The sequence below is a fragment of the Leopardus geoffroyi genome, chromosome A2, assembly GCF_018350155.1.
Source record: "Leopardus geoffroyi isolate Oge1 chromosome A2, O.geoffroyi_Oge1_pat1.0, whole genome shotgun sequence".
Lineage (NCBI taxonomy): Eukaryota > Metazoa > Chordata > Mammalia > Carnivora > Felidae > Leopardus > Leopardus geoffroyi.
The window spans coordinates 29527796-29552780 of NC_059331.1; the positions used below are offsets into that span (position 1 = coordinate 29527796).

The following is a 24985-nucleotide window of genomic DNA, read 5'->3' on the forward strand; positions in this document are numbered from 1 at the left end:
GTTTTGAGCAAAATTGGCTTCCAGTTGGAGGAAGGCGCTGTTGTTCTGTAAATAGAGCTACAAAATAGAGCTGACTTGTCATCATCTTCTTATTCTTCGGCCTCTCACTAGAAAGCACCAGAAAGTTTGTGAATCCTTCTTTAGAAGTTATCCTTTAGCCTTTGCTGAGGGAGACCTTATAGGAACTTTTTTTTTTTCCTCCTGAGAAGTTCAGGAAGTGTTTATGTCTGGTTTGTTTTCAGATAGTCTATGTAAATGGAAATTAATTTTTCAGCAAGAGTGCTCTATCTTAACGGTGTTATTAGAGTTTACGAAGCACCATGTTATCACTTGATTTAGCATGAAATATCTGAAGCTGCATCATAAAAGAAAGGCCAAATAGTGACACCAAATTTGAGACCGCTTGGGTTGCATTTATATCTCCTGGCTGAACAGAGTGAATAATTCCAGCCCGTTCTTGAATTAATGTGTCCAGGCCTGTGAAATTTAGCACATATGAGGGAAAAGTCACCATGTAAACTATTCAACTGTTGTGAATTCTTATGAATAGAAAATATACAAGGGCACTGTTAAGTCAGACATTCATATTATGGCACTTTAACCCCCCAGCCCAAATGGAGTGAGTTGTATTTGACATGGGACATGGGAGAAATTTTAATTTGCCCTTTAGTCAGGAAGCTGAAGGAACATTCTCCTCTTGAGCCATTAAAAGTGGGCTCTGTATTTTTCTTCATTGGCATTTGTAAATTGAGTTTTTCACAGCATTCTAGACTTATTTTTGGCTGTATATATAAAACCATAATATTTATTGAAAATATAGTTCGACTCAGAAATAGGGCAGTATTAAAAGTTATTTTAGTAACAAGATTATCATAGTCATAAATTAATTTTGAAAATCTTAATTTTAGTGCTAGATGGCACCCAAGAGACCATCTCTCTGACCCCCTGGGTTTTTTTTATAAGTGATTTCTAGAAGTGAAGCCATGGCAGAATAAATCTCACTTTCGAATCGGGTACCTTTTTACGTCTAATATGAGATAGTGATAATTTAGGCTAAAGATGGGGCTCCATAGATGCCTATTTGCCTCTCTTTAAATCTGTTCTGGAAGAAAACTAATAAGTATACATTATTGTTATTGTGTGTGTGTGTTTACATATTTTAATCATTGCATATTTCTAATTACTTAATTTGTTTTGGGCTCCATACATGCTCAAAATTCCTTTGTATATTTAATCATCATACCAGTCATGTGACATGTAGGTACTGTTATCAGGCTCATTTTTACTTTTTTAAAAATGTTTGTTTGTTTGTTTATTTTGAGAGAGAGCGAGTGCTAGTGGGGGAGGGGCAGAGAGAGAGAGAGACAGACAGACAGTCAGACAGACCCAAGCAGGCTCTGCTGTGTCAGTACAGAGCCCATCGCGGGGCTCCATCTTCCCAATGTGAAATCAAGACCTGAGCCCAAATCAAGAGTTGGATGCTTCGCTGACTCAGCCACCCGGGTGCCCCAGGCCGATTTAAAAATGAAGAAAGTGAGGTATGAGAACATTACATGACCTGCCTTGGGGTCAGTTAACTGGTATGTGATAGATCCATTTCCCTTCAAGATCCCAAGCTTTTTAATCACTGTTTAGAAAACTCTAGCCAGCGCCTTGATAAGTTTAAACATGACTACCTTCTACAAATGTCAAAATAATAGAACCAAAGCAATGGTGAAGGGTGCCCATTCTTGTGGATAATTTTTTCTTGTATTCTGAGCCGTTCTCCTATTGAGCCTTCGACCTATCTTTGTCCCAGTGACGCCGGAGCTGGAAAGCTACGGAATCAGCTGTACTGGCTGATGGCAGATGCATTTTGGGTCAAGGTGGCAGCCAATGCTTTTTGTGTCCCCCGCAGCTGTTGAGACAATATGAATCTGTGCGGTGGAGGTCTGCCAAGTTAGACTCGCAGCTCCTCATTATGCCTCGGGAACTCACACTTTCCGCAAACCTCCTGCCCTACAGCGGCTCACATCAGCGCATTGCTATGTCAGGCTGAATAATTCGCAGCATTTAGCACTTAAATTGGCTCATTGCAGACAATCCAATTAGAATAAAGTCTATTATCGTTTTGGTACCTTGGAATGAAATGGAGTGTTTAAGCGATGAACATGCCATGTTGCTGGCACTTGCTCCGTGTCTAACTCATCGTCTTGCAGGTCCTTAGCGTCTTGCTGAAATGACGCCCTGCCTTCATGTGAGCCTTCGTATGAAGTTTGGTAACACACCTGTCTCGTGCAAGTTTTCTTTTGATATGTCAGTATTTGGAGACTCCTTACTGCTCAACAAACACCTCCTAAAACCTTGGTTATGTGTCCTGCTAACAAGGGACGTTTAGTTGACGTGTGGTTGCCTTTCAGATCCAAGCGAAGAACCCAAGGAGGCATTGATGCAGGAGGTGGGAGCATCCTGTTAAGGAGAAGAGCATGCAGCTTAGACATCAGTAAAATAGAAGTTTGAAGGAGGACACAAGTTAGGGAATCCTTGATTCCCCCCGCTTCTCCCTCTCATAAGGTGGCAGGTCATCAACCAGAAGAGGGGGAGCGACGGTGTCAGGGCAGCCTGGTGGAGATTGTCCAAGAAAGATGCTGAACAGAAAGTCCCTGCGTGGAGTCCAGGGGGGAATGATGGTTTCTAGATGCGGCGGTGGGTTTGTGAGCTGAAGTTGTGATGTGGATGGAAAGTGAGACATTCTCAGGGGACCAACTCAGGAGGAAACAACCATTTGTTCCTAACTGATGCCCTGAGGACACAGATTCATTTGGACTCATCAGGCTTATAAATTATGGAATGGAGATGTGTATTTTTATTTATTTTTATTGCCCTAAGATGCGTCAGGGTGCTCTGAACGTACCTCTGTGTTCCAGACCTGGATCTGAGACTTAGCTGCGCCGTTTTCTGTTGTGTGACATAGCAACTAAAGACACATCGATTCGTTTTTCCGAACTTCATGTGAACGTTTGAGTAACGCCCCCTGTACAAATAGCAGGGAGGATAGGAGATAGTCAGTAGATGCCACTTGCATTTAGTAAATCCATAAATGGTGACTGTTTATTTGTGCTGTAAGCACGGAAAGTACGTGGACCAGGAAGGAGCCTGGAACAGCTTCCTCTGCCCCTTTAAGGTTTTGAAAGGACTGTATTTGAATTAGACACCATGAATGGATTGAGGGGCAGGGGCGGGAAATGCCCTTGCCATGCACTGAATATGGTGGTGATTTAAGCCATCTCTCTCTACCTCTCCTTCCTTTTTGTCTAACATACGTTTTATAGAGCTAGCCAACTGATCCTCATTGATTTCTTTTACACTGTAAGTCAAAAAGCCTACCTCATTTCCTGGGGAAAGCCTGGTTCTGTAAATATCCTTTTATCCATCTGCAAATGCTGTTAATGGCTTCTTGAGAACTCAGTGTGTGTGGGAATGGGACCCGGAAATCTCTGTAGTCCTCTCCCACACGGTAGGAGGCGAGTTGGTTTTTAACCTGGTTCCCAGTGGCAGAAACTCTCCCAAAGGTCTGGGCGTTAGTGCTTGTAATTCCTGTGATCGCCCGCATTTGAAGTCCCACACCTGATCTGGACTCAGTGCTGTCCTCAGTAAGCGCAGCTTTCCAGCTGCAAGCGGAGTGTTGATTTTGCATCAGATGGTCGCTCGGCTCCTGCTCTGTTCCAGGTGCTGTGTGGAGGGTGCGTGATGCAAATGTGGTTGATCATGCATGGTGGAATGAGGGAGTGTTTCGGGCCTCGCCAAACGAAGAAAGTGACAGTAGTAGCAGGACGTCTAGACAAGGGTCAAACCGTTCCTGTTTATGTTGCAACAAATGGAAAGCAAATAAAAAGCCAGACAATATCCAGATTCATTTGTCGATGGACCTAGTTAGCCACTAACCTCTTAAGTTAATTAAACAAGGAGGCCATTAGACTGAGGTGACTCTCCTGTCCTGGCGGCCTACATCATAAGCCTGTAAATGCCTCGAAGTTAGGAAATTGGAGCCTGAGGACCACGAGTCACAAGCAGCTAACCAGGCTTTAAGCTGTAGCCAGTTAATGATTTCCTTACTTTGCTTCCTCCTTTTCTATACCAAAGTGTCTCTCCAGCTCCTGTTAACGGACTGTTCGTAACCACTTCTGGTTTGGTGTATCCCCATCGGAATGGACTTTTGCTCCAATAAACTCTTTAGGCCTTGGTTGATATTTGAACACTATCTACGTATTGTATGCAAGCAGCATCTTTCAAACAAAAGTACTTTGGAAATGGGATAAAAATTTGTTACCCATGCTTCCCGTCACCCATCCTTCTTCCCCTCTGCAGCCTGTCCTTAGCACAGGGGCAAAGTCCTCTTCCTGGGACCTGCCTTAAGAGTGGTCACCGGCGAGTAGTTGCAGTCTGTTCATCCCTTTAGTTCCCCATGAGGAGAAGAAAAAATGGTTGTACCAGCATCACAGGCACCAGTTAGGAAATTCTCTTGATTCTCGCCCATAACAGGAGGTGCTGTTGGTGTGAAACTCAGCTATGTTCCAGCCATAGGGTAGTCGGGAGGTGTGACCATCTGTGTTGTGAGAGAGGGAGATGTTCCCTTGAGGAGGAGAGGTTTCCCTCCATAAGGAGATAATGCGTGCCTGGACATGTCTGCACATCTCAGTTGTAGAGCAGACCTCTCCTCCCTTGTCAAATGTGCTTTCCAGAGTATTTCCAACACCGTGCCTATAGGAGGCCATGTCTGGAGATGTTTTACATCCTTCATCACATACTCCTCTTCTGAGTGTGTGTGTATATATGTGTGTGTGTGTGTGTGTGAGTGTGTGTGTGTGTGTGTGTGTGTGTGTGTGCTGCACCCAAGGATAGCCTTCCTTTGGAATAGGCTCAGAGGCTTGCACTTACTACTTACCATCTAGAACATGCTCCTCTCTCCACTCTCTACCTCAACCCCCAGCCCCAAAGCATCTAACTTGCTTTTTCACTCCATTCTGTTCTTTTCTTCAAATTTCACTTTCCCAGGGAGACCTACAAATAATCTTCTGTAAAACAGTACTTTTATCATGTTTTTTCCTTTCTCTCAGCTTCCTTTAATTTTCTCCAGAAGAATGATCCTGTTGGCCACTGTTGTCATATTCCTCTGTTAGAACTTAACCCTTGGAGGGGCGCCTGGGCGGCTCAGTTGGTTAGGCATCCAACTTTGGCTCAGGTCATGATCTTGTGGTTTGTGAGTTCGAGCCCCTGCTTTGGATTCTGTGGCTCCCTCTCTTTCTCTTCCCCTCCCCTGCTCGCACTCTGTCTCTCTCTCTCTCTCTCAAAAATCAATAAAAACATTAATAATAATAATTTTTAAAAACTTAACCCTTTGAACCCTATTGTTTTCCTAGCATCAAGAGCTTAGTAAGACCTGAATAAAATTTGTTAAGTTCGTTAATGCTTACATATCAGGGCAGTCTTTTTCATAAATTGGAACCCTTTAACTGTTTGCCTCTTCCCCCAGTCATCACAAAACTAACTTGCATTTTATAGGTGTGTAGATGGAGACTCTGAGCTACATATGGCTTTACAGCAGTACTAAGAGTACACTTAAAGATACATGATATTTGCTGTTCTCACGTATTTCTTTATTTGCTGTGTGAAGTTGTCAGGGTTTTCCTAAAAGGGGAGACCTCCTATTGCAAATGTTTCTCTTTTTTTTCTTGATAGTTAAAAAAAATCTCCTTGCATAATCTCTAAGACCAACGTGGGGCTCAAACTCATGACCCTGAGATCAAGAGTCACATGCTCTACTAACTGAGCCAGCCAGGGGCCCCAGCTATCTTATTTGTGTTTCCTGGAGGAAGAATATTCAGACATAGCCTGTAATAGATGGGTAATGATCAGCTTATATACTACCTATAATATCTTTTCCATGAACAAGCAAATAGTGTAGGATGGGAAAGATTCTAATACAGCAAACAAGAAATTTGGTGTCAAAATAGTGTGTGGGGGAGTGGTGCCTGGCTGGTTTGGTCGGTAGAGCATGCAGCTCCTGATCCCGGAGCCATGAGTTCAAGCCCACACTGGGCGTAGAGATTACTGAAGAAAACTAGTGTTTGGGGAAAGGGAATTAAATTTTAAAAAGTAAAATTGTTAGGTAATGTCTTTGGACGATTTTCTGTATTTTCGCTTTATAATGAAACCACAAGAATACCTTATCATCCAGTAGGTATTCACCTGGCAAACGTGTAAGAGAGGTTATTAGTATTACACCTATTTTATGGATTAGAAGCTGAGGCTTAGAAAGGCAAAATGATTTATGTAGGCCCCCAAGCTGGAATTCTAACCACATTTTGATTCTGTGGTCCATGTTTTTTGTTTCATCGTTATGCTATCCTGCTATGAAATAGCATAGAAGGGGATGTATCAACTCCTAGTTTTATCAAGGAAATGCTTCATCTTTAAAAATAACTGGTAAGCATCCATTTCCACCATGCTAGTTTGCTATAGGCAGTTTTATGAAATGTTTAGAGGTCTTTTTAAGATATCCTGTAGTAGCTCTTATGCTACAGGAAGTTGGGGCTTTGATTGTCCTCAGATCTTCTGCTCCCTTTTCCTTTACTTCCTTTATTCAAAATTTATGTTTCCTATTGGGTTTATAAAAGGCAGCTGGCTCCTGTGTGTTCTCTCCGCTGTGGACTCCAGTTGGCTTGAAAACGGGCTGTCCACTGTGCGTTGGCCCAGGGTCTAGCGGTCATGCAGTTTCTGACCTGGATTTCCAGGTCTCAGGGTCTCCTGCTTCTGGATATGACAAGTCCTGATTTGGAAACTCCATTCTGTCCTGCCTGTAAGCAGTCTAAGAGGAAGGAAATGGAATTTGTAAGGGACAAAGAGTGGGTTATTGTTACTAATTGGAGGCTATAGGAGGAACTGAGATTTTTAGCATCTTCTAAATATTCTGAATGCCTTACATTAAAGAGTTAGAGAAGGGAACGAAGCTTCAAAACATCTTGATTAAAAACCAAGGGCTTAATTACAATTTGCTTAACTTGTTGAGTGTCTCCTGTATGCTTCGGACTGTGCTAAGTAAGGCGCCGTATCTGGCAATAAACAAGAGGGCTAAGGAGCCAACTGTCCCAACCGGGAAGACACCTCTTGAAGAAGTAATTACGAGTTCTGGGAGTGCTGTCAAGGTAAAATGGAGGATGAATAATGCATGTGGATAGGTGCTTTCATGATCTAGGCCAAGGGTCAGCAAAGTTCTTCCAAGAAGGGCCAGATAGTAAGTATTTTAGGCTTCAAGAGCCAGCCTTCTGCTGCAGATACTTGTGTTTGCTGCTGTAGCATACAAGCAAGAATAAACAGTCAGTGAACTCATGGATGTGGTTGTGCTCCAGTATCACTTTATTTACAAAAACAGCAGTTTGGATTTGGCCTGTGGGTCGTAGCTTCCTGACCCCTGATTTGGGCTCTTCTTCTGCTTTCCTTTTGTTGTTGTGCACGCGCTCCTTCAGCCTCGTGCTTCTTTCTCTGTGCTTTTAAGATGGCTCCCTCAGCCTCCTATAGCCCAGCTTCCCATGGCAGACACCAAAGCAGGAGTTCAGGGAGTGAGGAGAGCAACTCTTTCATAGCAAGAAGTTTAGCTAACCTCCCCTTCCAAATTGTTGGCCAATGTTGGATCATCTTCCCAGCCCTAGATCAGGATCTAGCAGAGAGAGACTCAGATTCCCACCACTGGCTTGGCTGGAGCATGACGCATCCCCTAGGTTGAGTACATTGCTGTTCCAGTGATATCAAGGTTCTTTGAGAGAGAAGAAAGGGGAAGGCTGACAGTGAGGTAGCCCACAGTGTTTCCCCAAGAACTGGGCCCCTGGCTACTCTCAGGTAGATCCTCTGACCAGGGACATCACAGCACCTGGAAGCATGTTAGAACTGCAGAACCTCTCATGTCACTACTGACTCAGAATCGAATCGGCATTTTAGTAGGATCCTCAGGTGATCAGCAGAAGCATTAAAATTGGAGAAGTGCTAGTCTAAAGGGCCATTTTAAGGATGGTTAAACTGAGACTTGGAGAAAGTGTTTGGAATGGTTGGTAGCCCTACCTTGACTCGTGTTCATAGAATGCCATCGTAATTCTTGTTTGTAACGGCATTTCCCATTTAAAATCTTAGTACACATCGTGGTATTCTGTGTTCAAAGTGAACCACAGTTATTTAGAGGACCCATCTCATTCCCTGTTTCCCCCCAGCATGTCCTAGCTGTGTTCGTGGTGTTAGGAGATTGAAGCACACAAAACAAAGCAAAGCAAAACAAAAACCCAAAGTCCGGGGGAGTAAAGCAGTCTAAACGTCATTCTGTTTTGCCCATATTATTGTGCCTGTAGGTGACGGGGCATTTCCTCGTCTTTATGTTGCATATAATCCCCCATCATTCATTATGGGCAACTGCATGAGTGCATATGACTGTCAAGTGTCCGGATTCTATTTTTGACTACAGGAAACTCTGCAGTTAGGCAACCCAATTCCATTTCAGAATCCTGTTTCTTTTTTTGTTCTTGTTCATTTGATCTTTTCCATCGGTAGGCACATTAGCTTCCAAAGCACGAAGAGTGTTTTTCTTCCAGCTGTATTCTGCTCCAAGGGCGGAGGGCTTCCCCAGGAAATAAAAGCCTGACTAACTGGAAATGTGGTTGGTCTCATGGTACATCTTTGGGTCCCAGCCAGCAGGTCTGTCTGTGCCTACAGTCTTCTGTGCGAGACCTGCCGTGCATTCTGAGGGAGACCTCTCAACTGTCCCTTGGAATTTCATTAACTGCTGCGCTGTCGTGAACTAAATACAGGGAGAGGCCTATTGAAGAGCGTTCTTGCCAGCTGGGCAGGTCTCCCACTTGGCTGTTTTGAGAGCATTTATATCCTGTCCTGTTGAAACAGGATGAACTTGGCCACGAGTGTCGGCCAGGAGCCCTCTATCCCATTTATGCGGCCATGCTGGCTGGGTTCTGAGAAGCGCATGATTTCATTTGGGAACTCACTGTGGCTCACTGGTAACCATCCGAGTCTGCAAAATGATGCTTTTTAAGCATGACCGGGACAAAATAACCCTGGGGCTGTATTTGGTGTGGTTTGTCTGTAAGGTTTAAAAGCTCACTTATAGGATTTTCTTGCTTTATAAAATTGAGGCCTCCTTTAAAGTTGTGTCGCTTCTATGGTTTATAAATCGGATTATCTTCCTGTCGGAATGGTGGCAGCTTAATATTTCATAGAAACCGGAGATAAGATGCCGCTGTAAAGATTTCATAAGTGTTTGTTTTTGGTGACGTTGGCCATTTTCTCCCTCTCCAGGTGGAGTATAACTTTACTCAAAGTGGGAGCGCCATGATGGGGTGGGGTGGGAAAGGGGTTGTCAGGAAGCCTTCTGTAACTTGAGCATGTTTTCTGTGTTGACCACGCGTCTGAACCTGAAGGTTCAGGTCTTCATGACGGTGTGTAGGAAGGTAAGAGTCAGGTGATAGGTTAGACACTATGCCATCCTTCTCCTGCTATAAGGAGCATGGAACGACAGGTTAAGTGGTAGACGTATGGTCCCTTCATTTGTCAGCAGGACAGAGCAGGTTGCCTGGCCTTTGGATCTCGCTCTGATAGGTCGCACCTTCACTGCTTAAGTTACCCTCGGTGGCTCTTTCCCCCTTGTCTAGGCCTGGGAACATGCCCTAAGCCCCTTGAAGCTATGATAGCCCGGGATTCCTAGCCTCACCTCCTGAATGAGGCAGGCTGACCGTGAGAGCTCAGGAAACACTGAGGCAATGGGAATGTGTTTGTTAACCACACAGAACGTGACAATTTTCCATCTCCAGTGAATGTAGAGTGTAACCCAATCCCATTCTCTAAATCAAATGTGTTCTTTTGCCTCTGTGTCCATTTTGTATCCCTTCCTTTCTGTTGAGAAGATTAAATTACATGAATTTGTTGAAAGAGAAATCATAGCAATTGTCATACTGCATGAAGAGGGGATTTATATCTTTCATGGATGGGACCAGTATTTCTTAGAATAAGTTGCTGAAGTGTATGAGCTTTTCAATTCGAGAATGTTGTCTGGGAGTCTCCATAAAACTAAACCTTTTCTACTCTTGTGATAATGTGACCCTGAAAAGACTGTGACACTGGTGGTTTAATTGTTTGTTTGTTTGTTTCCATTTTAGTTTTTGCTTCTATTTAAAAAGTTTTAGATTTCTTTTTGGAATTGCAAAGATGTCGGCGGTAAAGGGGTTGAAAATGTCTTATCTCTCTTCAGACTTGATATGTTTATGTAAAGATATCAACTAGATTGTGACAGTCTCTAGAGGTAATAAAATGTCATTCTGTGCAAACCAGAGCAATTGGAGTAGAGCAGTGGTTCTCAAGTAAAGGTGATTTTTAGTCCACCCCCCTCCCCAGTGGGGGGTGACATTTGGCTCTGTGTGGGGACATTTGTCGTTGTCACAACAGGGGAGGATGTCGCTGCTGGCATCTCGTGGGTAAAGGCCAGAGATGCTGCCAGCCATCCTACAATGCATAGGACGGATCCCACATCAATGAATTCTATGATGAAACACACCAGTAGTGCTGCTGTTGAGAAGCCTTAGAACAGCATAACCCAGACCGAATGTTCCGCCCCTCAGCTCTTTGTTATTTCACGTGATATTTAAGACTTCGCCAAAAACATGTCAGAAACGTGTCAGCCATTTATCCCATGCAAAAAGCATTGTGTTTCAAAATAACAAGTGTGAGTCTTCTGAGCCAAATTGTCTCCCAGAGGTTGTTCTCTCTACTTTTCAAAAACTGCGTTGCTTTGCACGATGGACTCTTTCTTTAGTGATTTTCCTTTTTAAACTGAGTGGTTTCTCGAATGATCCCGTATTTAGGCCTGAGGTTCTTTTCCTAGACTGGAACTCAACCTTTAATTGTAAAATGAATAGCCCATTCTGGTTCCATATGCTTTTCATTGTGCGCTTCCTTTGAGAAAAGCCCATTAATTGGGTCAAATTGTCCTTCAGTGTGGGTTTTGCATTGTGGATCACTGCCCAAAAGATGATGAATTAAATTGTTAGATTCATTTTAGTTGTGACCTGAGATGAACAGAAATGCATTTGAAAAATGAGGAACAGGTTGTTTATTAGACACACGGAGTGCCACGCCTCAGACTCATTACAGACATTTAGGGCATGCTCTGTCTGTTCAGCCTGCAGTGTTTGAGGAGAAAGAGGGATGAGTGGGTTCTTTGCAAAGTGGCATCCGTTTGACCTTGAACGCCATTAAAGTTTTCATGTGTTTAGTTTCAGCTTCTCGAGTTTTAGTTTCTTTGTGTGTATCCTATGAATACAGATTCGTGTATACCAATTTCTATTAAATAAAAGGCACTGAATTGTCAGTAATGAAATATCAGGTTTTAATTAAAGTTATCAGTAATGCCCTTTCTTGTGCTTGGTACTTGCATATTGACATACTTAGTGATAGAATAACAGAGAATGTGATATTATTTTGTTGTTGTTCCCACAAATTGCTTTTAATTCTCCATGATCAGGTTGACAATTGCCAGTGTAAGTATTTATAGAGAAAGATAAAGATGGAACTACCTACACTGTGTCTATAAATACAGCCGTACATAAAAAAATGTGACGGTGACAGCCATCTTGGCTGTAGCAGATGCGTGTGTTTTTAGGACGATTTGAATATAAAAGATTTATATTTATATAAATTAGTTCGCGTAGTTTATGCCACTTCTTACTTTCAAGGGTGACTTTGATAGAAATTTCGACCCAGAGAATTAGTCCCAACAAATTTCATTTGGAGGAATGTTGGCGATTTTCAGGAGATCAGAGTTGTTGCGCTGTCCACCCCCGCCCCGCCCCTTTAGGAATGAGGAACGTGCTGAGGAGTTACCAGCCCAAGGAGGATCACACATCAGTTCACGTTGGGGTACAGGAATGGGTTTTTCATGATACCTCTTTCTTTTTACCCACTATTAAGAAATATTTTCCTCCTCAGGGACAAATTATAAGCAGAAAAGGAGGGAGAATATTGAATGTTATTTGAAAAACAAAAGACCTCAACACTCTGAATGTATAGTAGCCCGTGGATCTTTCTTTTCTTTTTTTCTTTTTTTTTTTTTTTGGAACTGGGCGAAATGTCTGGGTGTCTGAAAAGTAAAATACATAGTAAAAAAATAATGCTGGTAATTGTGCTGTTGAATCACTACAAAGGAGACCATAAAAGAAGGCAGTGCCACTGTAATCCATTGCTTAGCAAGGGCACATAACTTTCCTTTGCTCCAGGGACCCTGCGATCGATCTGGCTCCCACTGGCCACTCTGACTTGGTCCCCCCCAACCCCCTGACTCGGTCTTCCACTGCCCTGTCTCTTCCTCGTTGTGCTTCACCAGGCAGAGTTCCCATCTGCCCTTGGTCTCTCCTGTCCGTGCCTGGAAGGCTCTACTCCTGGCTCTTGCTGTGTTGAGCGCATTGTCACTCCCAGTGACTCTGCTTGAAGGTTCATTTGTAGTTGTAGCTAACTCCAGGTTATCTTGTTTTGGTTGCTTTAAAATTATTTGTTACACTGCTGCCTCATGAAGGTAAATTCTTAGAGGAGAGACCTTGTCTCAGTCATTGCTCTATCCGCTATCCCCATGGTCTACCACCACCCACCCCATGGAGTGAGCATTTAGTAAATGTTTATTGAATGGATGACTAATTTTTTTTTACCCCAGTTATATAAATCATTACAATTTTAATGTTTAAAGGAGTAGACATCCATTTTTTCTGGAATTCTGCTTGACAGTATTTGATGAATAAATTATTGTTCAGCATAGATATATTGCTTTTCCATTCCATTTTATACTACGGGGTGATGGCATGTCCACAGTCATTGGAATTTCTTTCTTAACTAAGTTGTGACTACATTGCCTTCCTTGCCACCTCTGGAGCTAAGGTAAGCTAAACTCACTGGATTTTCTTCTTCTTATTTTTTTAAATTCTCAAGTTACTTAACATACAGTGTTGTCTTGGCTTCAGGAGTAGAACCCAGTGATTCGTCACTTACATATAACACCCAGTGCCCATCCCAACAAGTGCCCTCCTTAATGTCAGTCACCCTTTTAGCACTCCCCACACCCTCCCACCCCCATCAACCCTCAATTTGTTCTATTTAAGAGTCTCTTATGGTTTGCCTTCCTCTCTCTTTTTATCTTATTTTTCCTTCCCTTCCCCTATGTTCATCCATTAAATTTCTCAAATTCCACATATAAGTGAAATCATATGGTGATATCTTTCTCTGACTAATTTCACTTAGCATAATACACTCTAGTATCATCCACATTGTTGCAAATGGCAAGATTTCATTCTTTTTCATCGCCAACTAGTACTCCATTGTATGTATATACCATATCTTCTTAATCTACTCATCAATTGATGGATATTTGGGATTTTTCCATAATTTGGCTATTGTTGATAGTGCTGCTGTAAACATTGGGGTGCATCTACCCCTTCAAATAAGCATTTTTGTATCCTTTAGATAGATTCCTCATAGTGCAATTGCTGGGTCGTAGGGTAGTTCTATTTTAATTTTTTGAGGAACCTCCACACTCTTTTCCAGAGTGGCTGGACCAGTTTGCATTCCCACCAACAGTGCAAGAGGGTTCCCGTTTCTCCACATCCTCGCCAGCATCTATAGTCTCCTGATTTGTTCATTTTAGCCACTCTGACTGGCATGAGGTGTTATCTCAGTGTGGTTTTGATTTGTATTTCCCTGATGAGGAGTGACGTTGAGCATCTTTTCATGTGCCTGTTGGCCATCTGGATGTCTTCTCTGGAAAAGTGTCTATTCATGTCTTCTGCCCATTTCTTCACTGGATTATTTGTTTTTTGGGTGTTGAGTTTGGTAAGTTCTTAAACCCACTGGATTTTCTGGAAAGGTACTATGTGTGCTTGGTTCCAAAGGGTTACTGCTCAAAGGACAAGCCCTCCCTCTTCTGGCCTTCCCGGCCACCTCTCACCAGCTGCACACTCACTTCCCTCAGCCCAGGCAGATATTTAAGTTTATGATCTACCTTGATTATGTTTTTTGAGGACTGCCAAACTAGCAACGGAGTTGGCTCTTAACTTTTGGTAGCTTTAAAAAAGAAAGAAAGAAAGAAAAGAAAAGGAAAGGGGAAAAAAAGAGAAGAGGAAACAAAAGAAAATAAAAATAACGACAAAACAAAACAATGCCAGTACATTGTCCAAGAATGATGGTCATCCTAACATTTTTCACGGTTTAATCCACAGATGGCTATAATAACAAACTCTCGTCTCTATTCACAGCATGGCGTTCCCATTCTTAGCTCCAAAGTGAGATCTTGGGGCCACACGGATTCTAAGGAAACCCTGCTCTTCTTTGTTGTCTTCCTTTTTTATCAACTGGCAAAATTGTTTTACCCCCCATACAGCAATTATTCTCCATTCGTAGTTTCATTTTGTCACTTCTTGTTTTGTTATTGGAAACATATTTCTTTGAGAAAAGTACTTCCACCTTCAAAATCTGCTTGCTTTTTAAAAATGAATACGATTGGATTTACTCTGAAGGTCAGTTAAAGAGCCCCTGCTAAATATATGTAAATATGGGGGCGCCTGGGCAGCCCGGTGGTTGGGCATCCGACTTCGGCTCAGGTCATGATCTCACAGTTTGTGAATTCAGGCCCCGCGTTGGGCTCTGTGCTGATGGCTCAGAGCCTGGCGCCTGCTTCCGATTCTGTGTCTCCCTCTCTCTGCTCCTTCCCCACTCACACTCTGTCTTTCTCTCTCTCAAAAATAAAATAAACATGAGGGACCCCTGGGTGGCTCAGTCTCTCAAGCGTCTGACTTCAGCTCAGGTCATGATCTCACAGCATGAGTTCAAGCCCTGTGTCGGGCTCTGTGCTGACGGCTCAGAGCCTGGAGCCTGCTTCCGATTCTGTGTGTCCCTCTCTATCTGCCCCTCCCCTTCTCACCCTCTGTCTCTCTCTCTCAGAAATAAATAAATATTAAAAAAAACATTAATATATGTAAATATGAAGTCTACAGAGATAGGGCTGGCTGGCTTCCTTATTCAGCTGATAGTTTGGTAAAGATGTGCTGGCCTGGGAGCTGCATCTTTTGGTTGGATATTGCATAAATTCTTGTTACACAGGACTGCATGGAATTATCCCAACGTGCACATTGGTGTTGAACACAGCAGACCATAAAATTCCATTTCGTTTCTGTTGCATAAACATAGGATCACAAATAGTGTGATTATTTCTGGCAGCCTCGGGCATCTTAGCTAGGAGGAAGATGTGGGAAAATATGAATACTTAAATGTATTATGAGCTTCCCAGCATGAGCTGACCAAGTGCCTTTGGCACTAGCCTTTAAAAGGGTCAAATACAAAAACACTGAATACCATCATTTGCTGAGTTCTTACAGAGCGCAAGGCACTGTTTTCATGGTTTCATTTGCCTTAAAACAGTGAGTCTTCAACATTGTGGTGTGTTATATTCTCATTCTACAGCTGAGCACTTGGAGGCCCAGAGAGGTCATGAGAATTGGCAAAGTTGCACAGGAAGAAAAAGAGGTGGATTTTGAACCCATGTCCTTTGAACCCAAAACTTGGGTTTTTTTAATCTATTACTTATATTAATTTTTTCATTTTTGAGAGAGAGAGAGAGCATGAGTAGGGGAGACAGGTAGAGGTGGGGAGAGAGAGAATCTTAAGCAGGTTCCATACTTAGTGCAGAGCCTGATGCAGGCCTCAATCCCACAACCCTGGGATCGGACCTGAGCTGAAATCAAGAATCAGACGCTCAACGTACTGAGCCACCCAGGCACCCCTGAACCCAAAACTTATAACCACCGTCCCCATAGAAATCTTGGTCATGTAGTTAGAAGCAATTCCCTTGTCTCACTGTTTCTTTGATCTTCATTGGCTTTCCTTTGCAGATTTTCAGGTATAACATGTCTCAGCATCTCTTGAGAGGAAGGCTGTCCCTGAGAGCCAGGAGGAAGCCTCATCTTGACCAAGATTAGAACTAGTAGAAAATAATTACCACCCCCTCACACACACTTGCTATTTTACTTTTAGCTAAAGGAGCAAAAGTCCAGAATGGTTATGCTGGCCGTCTGGAGAGGGGATTGCCAATTATGAAACCCATATGGCTACAAATTTGTGGCCCGACAAGCAAAATTGTTTGAGCAGAGCCTCTGCTATAATTCTATGATTGGGGTCCCAAAAGCAAGTATCTGCAGGAAGCCAGGCAGGGATCATAAATACATAAAACAGGGGAAGTATAAGATAGCAGGAGATGATGGGGCCTCAGTCCGCACAGACAGGTGCCATTCTCTCTTCATGTTGGAAGAGTAACCATAATAAAAATTTAAAAACTTGATGGCCTAGCATAATGGTGCTGGAGTATGAGTTTGTGTTCTCTGTAGTTAGAATGCCAGTCTTTGAAGTCAGAGACCTTGTCTTTTTTTTTTTTTTGCTCTCATATGTCCTTCAGTAATTATTGTACAGGGGGCCCTGTAGGTACTCATTGAGTATGTTGTGAATAAATTGTGGGCCACAGTTTCCTAATCTGCAAAATGGCCACAATAACTACTGGCCAGTTCACAGCTCTGGTTTGTTCAGGAGATAAAACGAGATTCTGTACAAAGTGTGTTTTGCTTATAGTGTCTGCTGATTGCAAGTGATAGCTGAAATGTTGGCTGTTACTAATAGTTTCCACTTACTGATTGATTGATTCCTGCCATGTCACCCCTTGCTTAACTTGGTAGCAATAAACTTTTGGAAAAGATCACCTAAGATTATCAAAGTATGATTCACGTTGACAGTGATGACCATCTCCCATCTTCTGCTGCTCTTTTAGCCCTTTTGTTTCTCTACAGTTCTGTAACTTTTCAGACTCTGTATCTCGCTAGTAGCAATAGGACATGATGAGATAATCCAGCGGATTTCCCCCCTTGTCTCCTCAATGATGCCAGTCTTTTCTTGCTTTGGCATTTATATCAAACATGTAATCAGTAGATCAGCTAGTTTGAAAATAGTCTCCACTGTAGAAATTCCCTCCGTTAGATATCTGTGCCATCAAGCCCAGGGAAAGCAAATTTCCTCTCTGCAAGTGAGCCACATGTGGATTGGGCTGGGGCCCCATCTTTCATTCCTGCACCTGTGTTTTCGCGCCTAAATATTTTATGGATGCAATTATAATTACCTCGCTTTGGGAGAACATTTAGCTTGTTCTATTGGGTGTTTGATTCTTAGTGGTGGTGGGGAATGTATCCAAGTTACATATCTTCATTAGAGTAAAAAGTAAGGTGTCAGTCTTAAAAACAGCTCTCATCAGTCTAAGTTCTGTATCTGCACATACATAGATGTGTGTATATATATTTATGTATTTTATATATGAATTAGAATCACTGACATTGCATATTCTGATGTAGGTCGGAATGCCCCCTGGTGATGGATGCTTAAGTGATCTAGCGTGGATTATATACATTCTTGCATTTGCCTTACCACTGGGATTTTCTAATACCATTTTCCCCGCTTTCTGAAATAGAATGTTCCTATGAAATCTGTTGTAAGCCAAAAATGGCCTAAAATGAAGAAGCAATTACCATTAATTTATATGGTAAAAGTTTTTGAGCATTCCCAGACCCCCACAATAACCTCTCTTGGGCTTTTCTGGTACCTCTAGGACACATCTTGCTAACAGATGCAAAGAATAAAGCACATTCACTCACGGACACAGTTCAAATCTTTGGCAGCTTGAGCTGAGGTGAAGCTCTGTTGTTCCCAGGGCGGGAGTCTGGAGGGACCCCTCTAGCTGCACGGGGTGCGTGCTGCTTAGAGTGGCTTGCTGCAACACAAATATTGGACACTATTTTCACTTCTCACCTTTTTTCGGTGAAAGCGAAAATCCTCTTTGAACTTTTTTTGGTTAGCAAAAACAGGTACTAATGTAGGTCTTTTGTAAATGGGAAGTATTGGAACACAAACTTTTGAAAAGCAGGGGATTCCTGTATTAATCTGACAGTCACAAAATCGAACTATCTTTTTTAGGCGTGTGTATTTGTTATTTTCTGGGAATTGTATTATGCCACTCAGCTGCTATGACAATGGCCCGTGTAACAGTGGCTTAAACAACATAGCGAATTTGGTTCTCATGTGATCATTTGCACTCAAAGCAATTTAGCACCAGTACGACACTGTTAGAGACTCAGGCTGATTCTTTCTTGTTACTCTGCCATACATAGTATGTCTGGTGACCTCAGGTGGGTGCCCCACCTCCTGCCATCATACCAGTCTTCTGGCCAGGAAGGTATGTAAGCGCGGTCGAAGCTATGTCCCATTCCCTTTAAGAGCAAACACTTTAAGCTATCCGTACTGTTCCTGCTTTTGTCCTATTGGTCACAGTTTATTTTCATGTGCACACCTGGCTGCAAGGGAAGCTGGGAAATGTAGTCTTGACCTTGAGTGGCCATTTGCCCAGGTAAAATTTCTTTCTTTCTCTCTTTTTTCTTTTTTTCTTTCTTTCTTTCTTTCTTTCTTTCTTTCTTTCTTTCTTTCTTTCTTTCTTTCTTTCTTTCTTTCTTTTCTTTCTTTCTTTCTTTTCTTTCTTTCTTTTCCTTCCTTCCTTCCTCTCTTTCTTTCTTCCCTCCCTTCCCTCCTTTCAAGTAGGTGCCACGCTGGGTGTGGAGTCCAGCAGCAGGCTTGAACTCATGACCCTGAGATCAAGACTTGAGCTGAGATCAACAGCCAGACACTTAACTGACTGAGCCACCCAGGTGGCCCATGTTACTCGTTTCTTTCAGTTGAGTAGACATAGTTTATAATCTTCTCGCTGTGAGGAATCTGTTTGTCCTGTTGAATGCCACGTCCCTGGTGTTCAGATCAGTGGCTGACACATCGCCGATACATGACAAGTGTTACTTGAATGCGTGGGTAAAATGGAGCCCGTTTCATCTTTGCAACCTGGGTGTAGTGCTCCACCCGAATCTTTTGCCTTACTTTCATTGTTTCTCTTTCTGTCCTAAGGGTTTACACAACAACCCCTTTCCCCATCCCATGTATGTGCCTTTAGTTGGTTTCAAGATAGCTGCCAAGTGCAGTTCTCCCTATCTCCCCCCACCTCCACCAGGCCCAGCACCCACATTTCTTTTTAGTGTTGCACATTTTCATAAGCTGAGGTCCTTCCCCCATACTTGTCTCTCACCTCCAAGCACATTCCAGTTTTGCTCATTTCTCATTTAGAAGTGTGATCTACAGAATGGAGCACAGCTTCTCAGTTTTGCAAGTAACAGATGGACAGAAAGCACTCTGCTTCATGTGCTTTTGATGGACACCCTGTCTTCCCCAAACTTTTCCCTGCAGCTTCTTTCTGTGTGGCACAGGAGTGGCCAAGACATGCGTGTGCATATATACCCGCCCACACATGCTGCCCCTCCAAAAATACGCATTAATTGCATTTCACAGCAAGTGGAAGGTTTGAACTTTCCCGATCCTTCTCTACAAGCTGGAAGAAGCGCTGCCTAAGCAGTGCAGGTCTAGGCTTAATTGGTCTGGTTCATTGATACATTTTGAACCACTGTTGGCACAGGAGCACCATTGGAGGGTTTTGACCTCCGGCTTGCTGCTAATTTCATCTTTTTTTCCCCCTACCTTCATTCTCAGATGCCCCCGCCCTTTAAAATATGTTACATTCTCTACATATTTGCAAGCTGAAATCCAAGGAGGTGCTCTTTATATTAAATATGTATATCTGAAAATTGTATTAATATTTGCCACCCACATCTAACCCTTGGTCAGACCAGGGCGTTGTTCTAAGTGCTTCTTTTAGAATATTTTAATAGCCCTTTGGAGTAGGTGCCTCTTCCATCCGCAAGACAGCTGAGGCTAAGGGATCACGTAACTTGCCCATTTTTCCTTTTCAGAGACGACATTCAGTACTAGGAGGTCTGGTTGCAGACTCCATGCTCTTGAGCAAACACGACTCTCTACTGTATTCTCTTGTGACCTTGAAGCTCAGCTTGTACCAAGGTAGTCCGTGGCTGTCCTCACAGTTGGGTGTACATTAAGTAAATGATGAGTGAAAACCAGAAGAGAGTCACGAAACTCCCTTCACCCACCCGACATGCATACATGAGCACGCACGTATGAGCGTGCACACAAACACACCCCGGTCAGAACAGAATTGAGCCCAGTCTTTTGGGAGATACCGGGCCGCCCAGCATGGAGAGCTGTGTGTTGAGGTGTTCGGATTTCCGCCGCAGCTGTATGTTATTTTGCATTTCTTTTCGGTGTCTGCTGCGGGATGGGGCTGATCACCTTCGTGCTCTTTGTAACACCGTGAGGGGCTCTGGGTTAGATCTCAAGAGCCTTAAGTTCTGGGTGTGGAAATCACGTGTTATTTACAGCTGACTTGTGAAGAGAATTTCCAGAAGCGATACTAGGGAGGGAATTCCTTGTGTGATTTTCCTTTATACAAAAACAACCACCGCGCAAACATCCCCTTTAAAAAGCCACAGGGAGGTATGTTTGGTTTAGAAGCAAAACTTGATCCTTGAAGAAGTTCAGAGAGTGAGGTGCCCTTAAGAAATTCTTGCTTTTAGCCTCACAGGTATCTCGCAAATCAAGTGGCCAGACAGCCTGAGGCTTCCTTTTTAGACATTCCTCAGCATGTTCTGAACTAAAATAGGAACCTTCTCTAAAGACAGTGCATTGTTGCCTCCTGTCGCTTAGATAAGATGTAGAATTAAAAAAAAAAAAAAAAAAAAAAAAAAAAAAAAAAGCAGTGAGGATATTTCATTTGCAAAAGCCTTTCATTGAAAGTCACTGAGTTTTGGAGGACGCCTAATCTGGGAAAGGAACGACATTCTTGGGAGTCACGGAGTATGGGGTTGAATATGCCCACCAGAATTGCCTTCCTGCCAGTTCCCTTTGGTGAAGAATCACCGGCCCTTCCATTTTTACCCTGGGCTCAGCACTGTTGCACACTGTCCTTTTGAATCTGGAAGGCGTGCACACAAGGCTTGCCACGTTCTCACGTCATGGACATTCTGAGCTGCTGTCCTATAAGCCAAACTCAGATCCTGGGCCAGACCACCCTTAGAAACTGGGTGTCCGCTCCAAAGTCTCAGAAGCCATTTGAAAATACTCTTCTCCTCATTGAGGATTTCCAGCTGATCCTATCTCTTTCGTTCCGAGCAAATGCTTAAAAATGCAAAACCAACTTGCCTTTGATAAAGGCAGCTGAAGAAATTTCCCTTTATGGGTTCTCTGTTCTCTTCTTTGAGGCCTGGAAACTTGGAAACATTTTCACAGCTTCTTGCTTATTTTAGAGGCAAGAAACATGCAGCCGGAGTGATCACAGTTTTAGATTTATAACAGGTGACGGCAAAAGGAGAACATGGTGCTCATGAAACCGCTGGTATTGCTTCCAACTCCAAGCTCCAGTATATTTATTAACATCTTCTGAGTAAAGTCTTAAAATTATCTATTAAGCGCAATTTTTCACCCTTTCTGACAGATTACCGGTGCTGCCAAGAGGCTTTTAAGCTGTAAAGGCAAAGGAAAAACAATCCTGCATTTGATCTTGGGTTCCCCTCCCCTTCTGTGAATTTATCTCAGACGAGAATTTCGCCACGAGTACTTTTAATGGAATTTAAACTCCAGTACCACCCTTTCCTTCTGTCTGGAGTTAAGGTTTCCCACTGTTCTAAGACTGCATTTGAAGTTGTCTGACTTATCGCAGGAAAGGTTTTTAAAATAACGGTTCCTTTTAATCTAAATTTCTTTTCTCTGTAGTTAACCAAATCTGAATGATTCATTTTAACAAAGCTTTAATGTGGTGCTCCCCCCCCCCCCCCCACCTTCTGGACAGCTTTTCCATCCTCTTTTCCTGTCTTTCCCCCTTTTTTTTTTCTTTTTTTCTTTTTTCTTTTTTTTTTTTAAGTTTTAAATCATTTTCCAGACTTGCTTGGGTAACCATATGGTATGGGTGTATAAACTTTTTCGTATGGCCATAAACTTTGAAAATGGGTTTTAAGAGAGTATTTGCATCATCTTACCCTGAAAATCAGACACTTTATGATTTGGAAAAGGGCTTTCGGTATGCCTCCTATATTTCTCTGGAGTTTTATGTAAATTGAAATTTATTATGGATCAGGTTCTACTTTTGTTGTTTTGGGGGAATCTGTAAATGCCAGTGGAGAAGGGAAACTGATACAGCATTCGGCACTCTATGATGAATATAATATGAAATGTGTAACTATACATTATAAGTACTGTTAATTTATAGTCTCTAATACCCCCTCAGAAGAGCCTGCTAATGAAAGCTGTTACCAATTTTCCATTTAGGGTGTGGTCAGATGAAATATTTGCCGTTGCTCTATGCTTTATACACAATAGAAAGTGACAGTTTTTATCATTGTGATCTACTCATCGAGAAGAAAGGAAGAGGGAGCTCTCCTGGAATGAGAAGAATTATTAGCATTGGTTAACATTGTCATCATTGACTATCCAGCTGTCATTGGTGTCCAGATTATTGCTTTGGGTATGAAAACTTTTATGAGTGGCTTTTAATTCCTACTGTATTTCTATGAATGGGAAGTAAATTCAGACATCAATAATAATTACTTGAAATGGCCCACTGAAGTTCAGTGTAAATGTGTCATTGCAATTATAATATGTAGAAATGAGCTGAGGCTGTTGGCAAACCAGAAGCTGGTACAGCTGCCGTGTTCCCACTTGCCATTTTGGCAGGTGTTTGGATGCTGTGTAGGTTAGACCAAACTGGTCATCACACTTGCAGTGCATGTGAGAGTAATTTTTGCACAAATTAAGGAAACTTTCAAAAATAAAACATTGTTTTCTGATGCAAAGCAGCTCTATATTTGCTCAGACTGGGATCGCAAAGCGTCGTGGAATAACTTGATATCAGGTGCCTCTGAGCAGATGTCAAACAAGCTCTTTACCTCCAATAAGTTTAAAAAGGGATGCTTACATAGCAAAACTGAGTAAATATGTGCAGAGCTCATAAAAAGCCATAAGCGATTGAACCTAAAGAAAAAGCCAGTGCTTAATGAAATTACAGTGTGATGATCACACTGCTAAAGCTATCGTCATAACAAAGTGCCAGGCAGATACAGAAAAATTGCCTAAGATTTTCTAAGATTTTTTTTTTCTTTTTTGAAGTGTAGGCTTGGAAAAGAAGTAAGGCACCACAAAGTAATCCATACTCCTTTCTGAAGTCATGGACTTCTAGTTTTTATTAATAGTTCATAAAATGGTTTGAGAGGTAGACTTCACTTTGTTTTCTTGTGGCTGAGAGCAGATCTGCTGGCCAGACGCAGAATGCTGACTTCGCTTTGCAACATTGGGAGAGGTATGTTTAACTTTACTTGAAGGTGTGAATAATGGGGACTTTTATTCTTTAGGAAATAATAATTATCGATTTTGGAAAGCTAAATAGGAAACTCTGGCTTGCCTTTTCATGCCGAGGTGGAGTTTATGCACCTAGAATTGTAGGTGCAGTTCCAGGTCCTGCCTCCTGACCAACATGCCTTTGGTGTGTGTCTGCCTGTGGTAGGTAAAGAAGTAAAGCAAAAGAAAATGCTGGATACCTTTTGATTGCATGAAAAGAGGTCTGGCTTGGGTCCCAGTCTTGTCTTCATCACCTGCTTGTTTTGGATGTGGTTTTATTACTTAATTCCTCTGTACCTCCTTTAAATTCTGAACAAGTCATTTTATAGGAAAATACGGAGGAAATAATATCATACAGGTGATAGGTTATTATGGTAACCTAAGTGTCATGCATGAATGAATGAAATTTGAGTAATGCTGGACTTCAGAACCTCTAAGGTTAATTCTTTGAGAATACTTTGAAAGCAGTTTTGACGTTGTTTTCTACACTTAGCAGTTGCTCGTTTCTGTCCTAATTATTTCTGCATCTGATTTGGCGTATGCTTCCGTGTCTTGTGATTATTTCCAGTTTTGTTAGATCAGTAGGATTTTGCATTTTTTTTTTCGGGAAGAGACCAGATTTTATTTTGTTATTTACTGAACCCTGTGGATCCCACAGATGCTTATGATATGGTGGTCAAACAGATGTGGACTGATGGAAGTGATTCTGTACCTGAGGTTGGACAGATTGACAGTCTGGTCCTAACAGCAGCTATTTGTACTTCTTTGGCAAATTAATTGACAGCCCTGTAAATCCTTTACGTACTAAATGGGAAAGAAAAGTCCTCTAGTTCACAAACTTGGAGGGATCAGAGATGACTATCAATTATGTCTCTGTAGGCACCATTGTCCTGTGATCTCCTACAGTGTTTCATTCGTACGTGACTCTCATCTTTATGATTCTCTACAGGGATTTTCTCAGGGAGCCAGATGATCAATCAAGATGCCAGTGATTTGGGGGCGCCATAAAATATGCCTTTGTGCTCCACTTAAATTTAGCCAGCAACCTCTCCCCACTTCCTGTTCTTGTTCTTCTTTTTGCCTTTTGCAGTGATTTTTAAATTGTCCTTCTTGGCTGTTTATGGTTCAACAGTGTGGCTCATGCTTTGTTGATTTACACTTTGTTTTTAACAAAATGTTTGATATGCTATCTAGCACATAAAAACCATAGATCTTTTTTTTTTTTTTTCTGAAAAAAATCAGAACACTTTGCATCATGACACAAATTAGCCAGAGCCAAGTTGGTACTGTTCTCTTTACCTGGATGTGTGTTCTTCTGTTAGCTGTGGTCCCCATCTGTCTCTATTGCCTTCTGACTCAGAGGCCAGATGTAAATTGCTGCTTGTTGATATTCATTCGCCGTTGTTTTCCAAATACAACAAAGAAGTAAAATACCGGCTACCTTCACATACCTATTAAATGAGGGAAAACAAAAATTAGGCCGATATCAGCCAGTATTTCCCTTGACCCTACTGAGTTAAATAGGTTTACCACATGGCCCCTTTGGTCA

At 42.3% G+C, this 24985-nt stretch overlaps 1 protein-coding gene across 6 annotated transcripts in view; it reads left to right on the plus strand.

The window, feature by feature from the left end:
• The window catches only part of PTPRG (protein tyrosine phosphatase receptor type G), a 719983-nt gene that overhangs the window by 341592 nt on the left and 353406 nt on the right, over positions 1–24985 (plus strand). The gene's annotated exons all lie outside the window — the stretch shown is intronic.